The sequence below is a fragment of the Arachis duranensis genome, chromosome 5 (assembly GCF_000817695.3).
Source record: "Arachis duranensis cultivar V14167 chromosome 5, aradu.V14167.gnm2.J7QH, whole genome shotgun sequence".
In the NCBI taxonomy this organism is placed as follows: Eukaryota; Viridiplantae; Streptophyta; class Magnoliopsida; order Fabales; family Fabaceae; genus Arachis; species Arachis duranensis.
Genome location: NC_029776.3, coordinates 98,225,079 through 98,236,188, shown reverse-complemented (window position 1 = coordinate 98,236,188; position 11,110 = coordinate 98,225,079).

The following is an 11,110-nucleotide window of genomic DNA, read 5'->3' as shown; positions in this document are numbered from 1 at the left end:
TAACCCATTATTCTTGTTCCTTATTATCTTTATCAAATGTCACATACTCATATGTGTATTATATATGCTAAGCTATAAGGTGCGTATTTTTTATGAAATTAAATTCCAATAAAGTATTATTAGAGAAAGAGAAGACAAAGGGCATCAATGTAGTATTCTTCTTCATATGAATCAGCACGAACCGACATTCACAAGAAAACGTAACAATCAAGAGAGAATACTCTAAAAAGGAGGATTCAGATTTTGCAGAGGAGACAGATTGTAGAACTGATGGTGAGATGCAATCATATAGAATTTGTGTTTATTGATTGTCCTGTCCTTTTAGTATATCTTGTACTTGTATATGTCTATCTCTACGACAAAGGTGGTTCCACAAAAACTTGAATGTGCGAGTTTATTTCTCAGTTCAAGTTTTCGGTCCCATGGTATAAAAAGGGTAAAGACAAAAAAAGAAAAAAAAAAAGAAGTAAGATGTTAAAGTTTAATACTTATTACAAAGTTTGCAATTATTTTGATTTGATTGGTTTCTGGAGGGAAATTCTATTGATTTCCATTCCTTTCATTAAATATTGAGTGGAAGAGTTCAGGTTTAGGGTTTAGGGATAATGCACAATATGCATTACATATTTACATAGTTAATGATGGCCCCCAATGTGGCTTTGCGTTCTCTATTTTGTCGGTTCAATCAAGCAGTTTGTTTATTTCATATAAAGGAGTGAAATTTCTTATTTTTGTTTTCTTAATATAGGGTGTTCACGATACGGTTTGGATCGGTTTTGAGTCAAAAACTCATCCGATCCGAACATTAATTTACTTGCGGTGCAGTTTAGATTGGATGATGTTTTAAAAAAATCTGATCCGATACGATCCAATTTTAAGCGGTTTGGATTGGATTTGATTTACAGTTTTGTAAATTAAAAAAATTAATACATATAACAAGTCTCAACATCAAATTTTAAATAATTAACAATAACGTAACAAGTCTCAACAATATTTTAAAAAGCCAACGATAACATAAGTATAGAAATAAAATTATAGGTTAATATAACAAGTCTCAACATCAAATTTTAAATAATTAACAATAACGTAACAAGTCTCAACAATATATTAAAAATCCAACGATAACAGAACAATAGAAATAAAATTATAGGTTAGTTAAAATAAACAAATAAATAATATTTTGAACATAAAATATTTATTAAATAATAATAATACATGAATAATATAAAAATATATAACAAATTGAACATGTTATAAGCATAATTGTAAATATAATAATAAAATAATAATATTATAGCACATTGTGCGGTTTGAATTGGATTGGGTCGGTTATGAAAAGTAGATTCGAAATCCGATTCGATCCAGCGGTTTGCAAAAAATAAAATTCAATCAAATCCGAATGAATACGGTTTTAATCAGTTTTGGTTTGAATTAGATTGGATGAACGGTTTAATTTAGATCGGTTTAGATTTAAATACCCCTATCTTAATTGATATTAATATTATTAAGTATATTTTTTTAATCATTTAATACTTTTTATTAATATCCCAAATCAGTCACAAAATTTTTAGAAGAATAATTTAATTTTCAAAAAATTTTAATTATCAAATCAGTTCCTAATCTTTTATTTTGTTAAACATATCAGTTTTCACCTCAAATTTTGATAAAAAAAATTAAACAAATTAGACCCTATCATTATTTAGTAAAAGATATAATAGTCTTTTTGTATAAACAAGCAATATAATATCAAATTGATTTGTCTAATGAAATAAAAATTGAAAAATTGATTTGGTGACTAAAATTTGTTGAAAACTAAAATGTTTGACTAAAAATTTTTTCGAGATTGATTTGAGGTATTACTCAATATTTTTTAGAGGAATTTTTTTAAATAAATTAAATATTTTTTTTAGTTTCCAAAACAAATAAAGCATCTTTAATTTCCAATTCAATATAACTAGTAACAAAAAATATCGATTTTTTAAATCAATTTAAATCATACTATAAATATCTTTTTATTTAAATGATTATATTTTTATACTTATAAATACTTATATTTTATTTATTTTTAATTATAACTTTTGATGTTGTCAAATAATCTCTCACCATCAAATATATTCTTTTATATATTTTCACTTAGCCTCATTTTTTTCACATTAGAGAAAAAAAATAAAAGGATAACTTTCTTTCTTATATAATAGTAGTGTTGAGTTAATTAATCACGAGTTTGGGGATGTTCCATAAGACGATTCCATGCATTTATGGAAAAAATAGAAATAAAAATCATGTTCCTTAATTCAATATGCCTTACTTTAGTTTGTTCCATTTCTTGCATATATACTTGCTTTGCTACCAAAGCCAAATTTTTATTCTTAGATTATAAATGTTATCTAGAAAACGAAATTTTAAATAAATAAAAAGACTAGTTATGTTATGGATCCGACATTTCTCAACTATTAGGAAAAATTTTAAAATTAAAATAAAATATTTAAATCATTAAAATTTAATTAAAATTTAATCTAAATATTAAAGACTAAAATAGTATTTTATTTTAAGTATTATTATTTGGTCAGATTGGTCATAAAAGAGAGGGTTCGATCAAATTGTTTAAGAGAACCAAAGCAAAGAGATGACTCTCTTTTTTCTCTTGATATTCTCTTTTTGTTACTTGTCATTGATGCTAATCATGTACTTTTATTGTTGGATTTCCCCCTCGTATTTTTAAGTTATAGTTCTATTTTTTGGAGTGATACAATATTTTGGATTTTGATGCAAATGTTTAAATGTGCACGCTTTCACAATGGGAATTTTCTTAAGATTCTTAGAATTTAATTTTCATTTCCTCTTTTTTTTTCTTTTGGTCAATCTTTTTCTTTTTCTTCCTCTTCCTCTCTTGTTTTTTCCATTATAAATCATGGCGGTGAGGCTTTCTGGTGTAATTTATTTGTTTCCGGATCAAAGAGTATATATTGAATTTGAATAATTTAATTGCTGAAAAGAAAGAGAGCAAGAGACTCTTCTTTTACTTTTTCACTTTTTGGAGATGGCCTCTGTTTTGGTTTTTTTTTTTTTCTCTTTCTTTTATATAATAAGCATCACAGGCTCCATACCAAAATAAAAACTATATTTTGGGCCCTAAGCTTATGCCGATACTGGAGCAATGTCATAGCCCATAGCTTCCATCCTCAAAAAACAAAAGCAACTTAAAACAAACTTTTTTTTCTCGGACTAAATCCAAAAACCTTACCCAAACCCGTAGCCCAACCCACTCAAACCCAAACCCCAAACTGATCTTCTCTCAGTGTGTTGAATTCTAATGCCGAGAGACAAGCTCCCATGGCCTCTAGACATGATCATGTTTAACTCCACTTTCCAGTTGATCCTTGGGTCTGGAATCAAGACGCAATCTGATTCATGAAATCCGAATCAGGTCTTTCTGTTGGCATCACTTTCACAAGAAATTCTGCCTCAGAGGTTGAATCATCGTCGCCAGTTAGAACATCGACGCCGCCAGTACCTTAGACCCCCCTCTTCTCTGCGATCTTGATCCATATCCTTTATCTGTAATCTCGTTGCTTACCTCAACCGACTCCATCTTTTCTAAATTATCAAGTTATTTCGAATTTATCTTTTCTTATTATTTTCGCAACTTCTTGTGTATGATACATGCACCACGACGCTTACAATCTATTCGAGTTTGTTAGCTGAGCAATTATATGAGGCAGACGATTTCTATTCTTAGAAATCCAAATAAACTCACAGTCTAGCAATCACCTTTTTAAAATTTGAATATCTTGTAGAATTGCTTTAATTTTTTCTATTGAACTTTGAGATTTTATTGCCTGGATTAATTGTTGGCTATCTGATTCAATAAGCGTTCTTCTCATAATTAACACAAATTAAAATAGATTTAAGAACTTTATAAAACATTGTGCCAGGTGATAATCTAATACACTTTGTGTGAAAAGGTTCAGATACAGCAATAATTAAAGAAATATAATTAATAGTGAATATTGTAATAGATTTTCTTGAATATAATGTTGGTGAATTAATAATGATATAGTAAGTATATGTATTAAAATTAGAAACTTAAATCGTATAAATTTTAAATTTTTATTTTAGAAAGTAAAGTGTGATCTCTTATTTTTTAATAGTTTTTTTATATTTTTTTTGTCCTACCTATAAAATAAATGGTGAGAGATCACAATATTTTACTCTCTAAAATAAAATTTAAAATTTAAAAGATCTAAATTCTAAATTAGTGAATCTTTAATGACAATATCAAACAAAAGTGACCATTTAAATGTATTCCAATGTTTAGATGTAATAATGGTATTTTGATTAAGTTCTATAATATAATTGGTCTGAATTTATCCCCCACTGTTTTGGTAGTCGAGAGTACTAACAACAATAAAAAAATAACTTAAAACAAAAAGTATCTGTATTATGGATACAGTGTTTGATAGATTAAAATAGTCTGATATTAATTATCAAAGAAGAATGATAATTGCGCGTTGTCGCGTTAGCCCTGTTTTCTAACCAAAAAAAAGAGTAACAAGAGAAATGATTGGTACTATTATAAAATAGTTATTATTGTGGATATGTTATCATAAAGTATTGTTATATATAATGGATTATAAAATAAAGAAATATTAGGAGATTATTAAAATTTATTATTTTGGTCATCATTTAATTATTAATTCAATTTTTTTAGTCTATTTTTTTTAATTTAGTACATCGACAACATACATTATTCCATATTTTTAAATAATAATAACTAACCGATAGCTAAAAATAATAAATTCTAATGATTATCTAGCATTATTTTTATAAATGTCCTATCATATGAAATATTATCAATTAATAAGGCAAGAATTTTCATAATGTATTTCTATTAATTAATAAGCAGTTTAGATAAATAAGATTACTATTATTTATTTTAAAACCTTTATCTATAAATAAATCATTAAAAAAAGATTTCAACACGCATTAAATTTACAAGAATAAACAATATAAGACTAGTCACTTACTACTAGCTCTTATGTGTCACATGTGTGTAATAAAAAATCTATTCTAAAAAATTATCAAGTATTATATTGTGAGAATATCATCAAATTAGAGGTATTTATAGATTGGATAAAATCCGTAGATCCGCGGTACTTATCCAAAGTAGTGAAAATTGAGATTTTATGGAGAATCGAAAAAGTTATTAAAAATCGTAGAGCGTAAAATCGTAAAACGGAACATAAGATTCTACCAAATATATAAATTTATCATTATCAATTATAAGAGCAATATAATATTATAAAATTAAGTAATTTAAATAAAAATAGAATTTAAATTTAACAAAAGTATCATAAATAATAACATAATGATAAAATAAAGCTAAAGTAGCATAAATATGTAACAAAATATAATATTTGTAAAGTTTAAAGATAAAAATATAAATTAGTCACATGTCTGAAATTCAAAAAAATAATATGCAATATCACAAATATAAAATAGATAACATAACATCATACTAAAAAATATAAAGATTAGAGCAATTGATTAACGTCGTGATCGTTACGTTCTCCAACATTTTGATTTTCATTAGGAGAAAAGTTGAGAAGATCGTTGAAAACATCATCATCAAGAAAGAGGAATTTCCAAATCAATCAAAGGACCCATCTTTATCTCTATCTTCTTGAAGGACTAAGTTTACATCATTTTGTGTGTCAAACTCCTCCAAACTTTCTATTATATTTTTATCTTCCACAATTCATTTTTCACCCGAATCCAAGTCTTAGAGGCTATAGTCAGCAGTGTTTCTTGATGGCTTCTTCCTTGTCAATCTTGAATTGGTCATCACAAAAATAACGTCATTTATTGTGCTTGTATTCAAACGATTTCTCCTTTTCGTATGAACCTAATAATATCAAATTTTGCGAGTATTTATTTAATATATTAACATATGCTAATTAGAAAATAATAAATATAAATAATTAACTAATTCTATAACTTAGAAAATAAATAAATTCCTAAGCTAGTATCAAATTAAAAGTTTACTATCTCAAAAGCACTCCAATTGCGCTCACATCCTGATGAACTACAAGTCAAACTCAAGACACAGATAGCAAACTTTTAAAGTTCTGGATGTTCATCCCCATAAGAATTCCACCATTGTGAGGGTGTTTTAGTTGGATTCGGGTTGGGATAGCCGGGTTGTCTCAAACCCGCAAATCTTCATCTTTTGGATTGCCTTTTCTTTGACGCGGTGGAGTTGAGACGATTGTACATTTTCATGATCTTTCGAAGTGATTCCATGAATTCCAGCTTCACCAGGTGCGGAAGTATAAACGGAACAGGGATAACTTGCAAACTCGTGAAATCATCCGTTTGTATGAGTAAAGATGCAATATCGCTACCTTAATGATAATACAATAGCTAATAATACTCATAATCTTGTATTGTAAGTTTGAAGGAAATACAAAGATGATTGTTGAAAACATAAAGACCGCATCGAGAGAATTATAGATATTATAGAGTACGAGAGATTGTGTGTAAAAGTGGATACCTTAATAACTCCTCCTCCCTATTTATAGTGGACTATCCCCTTTATTATTTTACAAATTTATCCCTAGTTTTTGTATCCAACTATAGAATGGAAACCACCCAAACTAAAAACATGTGCAACCCAGCAAAAAAAAAATACTAGCTATGCCCAAAAGAGTTCAACAGCGATAAGAATCTGCCACCATCCGATGCATTCCAACCGGTAGCATCACCGAATTCTTTTTTTCCAGATGCATCATAATCATTATCTGATCAAAGGTCAACAACATCCTGAAAAAAGAATAACACAAAAACAAAAAATAACATATACAAATCATCAACAATGTCTCAACAAATGATCAGATATACATCGGTCTAGCATATACCGGATGTGAATTTCTCTTCTTTTTTTTGCATAGATTTCTTAATTGACTTGTCCAAATCAACTCCAAGCTTCTTACTTTTCGGCCAACCTTTAGTTGCAACTCTTGAAGGGCCCTGCATGTCATGTACACTAACACCACCTGCACTCTGTGTGGGCATGCTATTCTGAGTCGCTGCAATAGTATTGGAACGCATGCTGGAACGGTAATCAGTCAGCTTGGACTTTGCATCCCAGAGAGCCGATCTCAATATGGCTGTTTCCTCATCACAAGTAACAAAATCCTAAGCAACGTTATAGAACTTTGAACATAGACACCTGAACAAGTTGTGGCTTTTATCGGACTGAGGCACATCATGGCTACTCTTAATGTAGGTGTGCTTACGCATTATGTTCTTACTCCATCGAGGAAGATCCTAGCAGCTCGGTACTCTGTCAACTCTGTAGTATGACAACAGAGCAAGGGTGTGGTAACACAATATACCGGTGGATTCAAACATGTTACACAACGAACCTCATGAGTCAACGGGTCAAAATCTACTCCGTATATACGGTATACAGTCTTCTCCTAAACTATCTTTCTGCTTGTCCACTTTCACATAAATAGAATCACCCTGATGTTCATTTGACTGAACAATGTAATCAACTTTTTTTCTTAACTCCAGCTAAATATCCCTGAACATATTTACTGGTGTATTCTCGCTGAAACTGTCTCTCGATGGTAGTGCTCGATACACATGGGATGACTCCTTTTGAGTCTGCAGCATATCTTTCAACTCTTTCTGCTCATTGTTCCCAAGCACATTGTCATATTCATGGACGAACTAAACCAAACCACTCTTTCAATGTAGAAACCCTCGTAAAATGCGTGCATACTTTCACTCCTTTGCATACTCCTCATACTGGCCCAAAATTCACCTTTGAAGAATATTGGGACCCACCTTCATCAATTATCATAAAGGTCTACATAAAAATAACCTGGTAAAAGAGTTTCTCTTAGACACAACAAGATAACCACATCCAAAATACCTTAGAATGAAACAAGATACGAAAAAAAAAACAGAAAAACATCCAGTTTACTAATAAGAGAAACCATCCATTTCTTTTAAAAAACAACATCCACTAACAAGATAAAAAAAATCATTGACTACACTCCTAAAACAAAAACAACAACTAAGATAAACCAGAAAATATCCCATAATTAACTAAAGAAACATGCAAGAACTCAATAAACCATATGCAACAAATAAACCTGAAGTAAGTTAACGATAACACGGACCTGATAACCATCTGTTGTGACCTAGGTCAAAATCTTTGATGAATTCAGTCCAATCAACTTCAAATGAGTCCACAGAAGGAGAATTCTACACAATGTCGCTCATAATTCAATTCTCTGTACCGAGCGTAACCCCCAAGTTTTAAAGGTGTCTTCTTTAGTATGTGCCAGATGTACCATCGATGGCAAGTATTTGGTAGGACCTTCTTAATAGTACCAAACATGGTCTTGCACTGGTCTGTGATGATCCCCATGGTGCAGTTCTCACACATCTCACCCATTCGGTGAACAACCAATCAAAACTAGGGATATCCTCATTCTCCAGCAAAGCACAACTAAGAAGAGTAGACTTTTCATGGTAGTTGACACTGACAAAGAATGCAAACAATAGTCCATGTCTACAAAAACAACAACCACAATTATAAACATAAAACAAATTAAAAACATAAAGATTTTCACAATTGACCCAGAAGTATACATACCTGTTTCTCCTGTATGTGGTGTCAAAGGACACCATATCTCCATACTATTTTCATACAAAGCCTTGCACCTTGCATCTACCCAGAGTGCGTTCCTGAACTTGTTAGCATCGTCAAAATCTATCGCATAAAAGAAGTTCGGGTTGATCTCTTTCATTCGCACAAAATAATTCACCATCTCCTTAAAGTTCGCATTCTCGTTGGCACAGCAGAGTTTGCTTGTGATGTAATTCCTGACATCATTTTTTGAAAAACTCAAGTTCGAAGCCCCAACCTCGTTAGCCAATGCAAGGTACGTCTTGTTAGGTCTTAGATAATTGAAAGAAAATATAAAATCTATTTAACTTATTATTTTAGTGTTTAAACCCCATTGATAAAATTTTCTGGATCCGTCACTGCATTCGAGGTTAAGAAGGTTAAGGAGCTAATTAGGTTCGCTGGTTGAGCTCCTAATTAAGGGATTATTTTGTAAAATTAGTAGGGTGAACGCAGATCGGATCGGATTGGATATGGCTAAAATTTTGATCCGATCCGCACTAAAATCATCGGATCGAAATGGATCAAATATCCGCAATTTTTAAGTTTGGATCCGATCCGATTCGATCCGTACTTTTGCGAATCGAATCGGATATATCTGCAAAACACAAAAATATTTTTAAAAGGTTATTTTTATTTAAAAAATATCAATAAAATTCATTTTTTCTAGGGGTGAACGCGGATTGGATATAGCCAAAATTTCGATCCGATCCGATCTGCACATTTGCGGATTAAATTGGATATTGAATATATCTACAGAACGCAAAAATATTTTTAAAAATTTATTTTTATTAAAAAATATCAAGAAAATTCACTTTTCTATTCTTTTAAATATATTTACTCTTAAAAAAATATTAAACATATACTTCTTAAATAATAAATTAAAATAATACAACATATATGATCATTATTAGTTGAAATAAAACATAAAACGAATATTTACTTATTTATTTCTTTATTTTTGTAAATATGCGAATACCTATACAAAACCCGCAATCTGATCCTACTAGTGTGTGTTTCGGATCCATATCCGCAATTTTCGGATCGAATTCGGATAAACACCGCAGATATGCGAATGAAATCTGATCCATGAACACACCTAATTTTTTCTATTCTTTTAAAGATGTTTACTGTTAAAATAATATTTAACATATTTTTCTTAAATAATAAATTAAAATAATGCAACATATATTTTTTTTAAAGTCAAATAATTCTATTCATGAAATGAAAGAAACATATAGGTATCCATATGGGACAAATAAAAGAAATGAAAAACTCCCAACGCTCTATTATAGAAGTAACATCATATAATAATCTAATAAAAGAGATAAAAAAAAGTAAAGTGCTCATCAATTAGAAAGTAGGAATTGGTTGAAGCTCTTTCTGCAGTTCCAAAATTGATGTCATTATCTCTTCCACACTAGTTGATACATTATCAAAGATGAACCTGTTCCTAGCCTTCCATAAGGACCAGCTCAAAATCACCATCTTCATTTTTTGAGAGGAGCTATTGGGTTGGGTACACAAGACTCTCATTCTCAAGTTTCACCCAACACAGAAATCAGAGTCTTCGATGCTCATTCTAGTAGTTGGTAATCCCATTTTTGACCAAATTTTCTTTGATTTTACACAATAGAAGATGCAATGATTGATTGTTTAAGGAAATTGTAGACATCTTCGTCAGATAGGTTGAATCGATGGGATGCGATGATAAAACTTTTGCAACACTGGAAGCTTTTCATGGAAGCCCCTCCAGATCTTAATTTTTCTTGGGATTTTCACCTTCCACAGTTCTAGCAAAAAATTTCGTTGTCTCATAATCTCTGAGCAAAATTCAATGGGAGGATGTGAGAACCCATAAGTCACATGATACCCAGTACTCACTTTATACAAACCACTTTTATTAAGGGTCCAATAAATTTTATCTTCTCCACCCTCAATTGTTGTTGCTAGCACACGCTGACTAGAGTCCTTAGAAAAAATACTTCTAATTATAGTTTGATTCTACTAACCATTAGAAAGTATCAAGTCTTTGACCACTAGGAACACATTGCACCTCCAAACTATCCATTTAAATCTTAATATTAGAATAAACATCCACACACCTAGTAAAATGAACATCTAATATATTCATTGTTCACATTATTTAATATTTTCATTGTCTACCTATATTTTTTCTTTATTTAATAATCTAATGGACATTGATTATAATTATGATAAATAGCTAGCAAAATCACTTATACACAACTGTTATGTATGGATCGTAACAGAGCCACCAATTCAGCATATTCTTCATAAGTCTTTGCAGGACCAGACTCACCTTTCCTCACTATACACAATTCCATCATTTCTTAACTTGAAACTTAGCATGAACTTATTCTTATTGTACCTCTATATCTAAAGCAT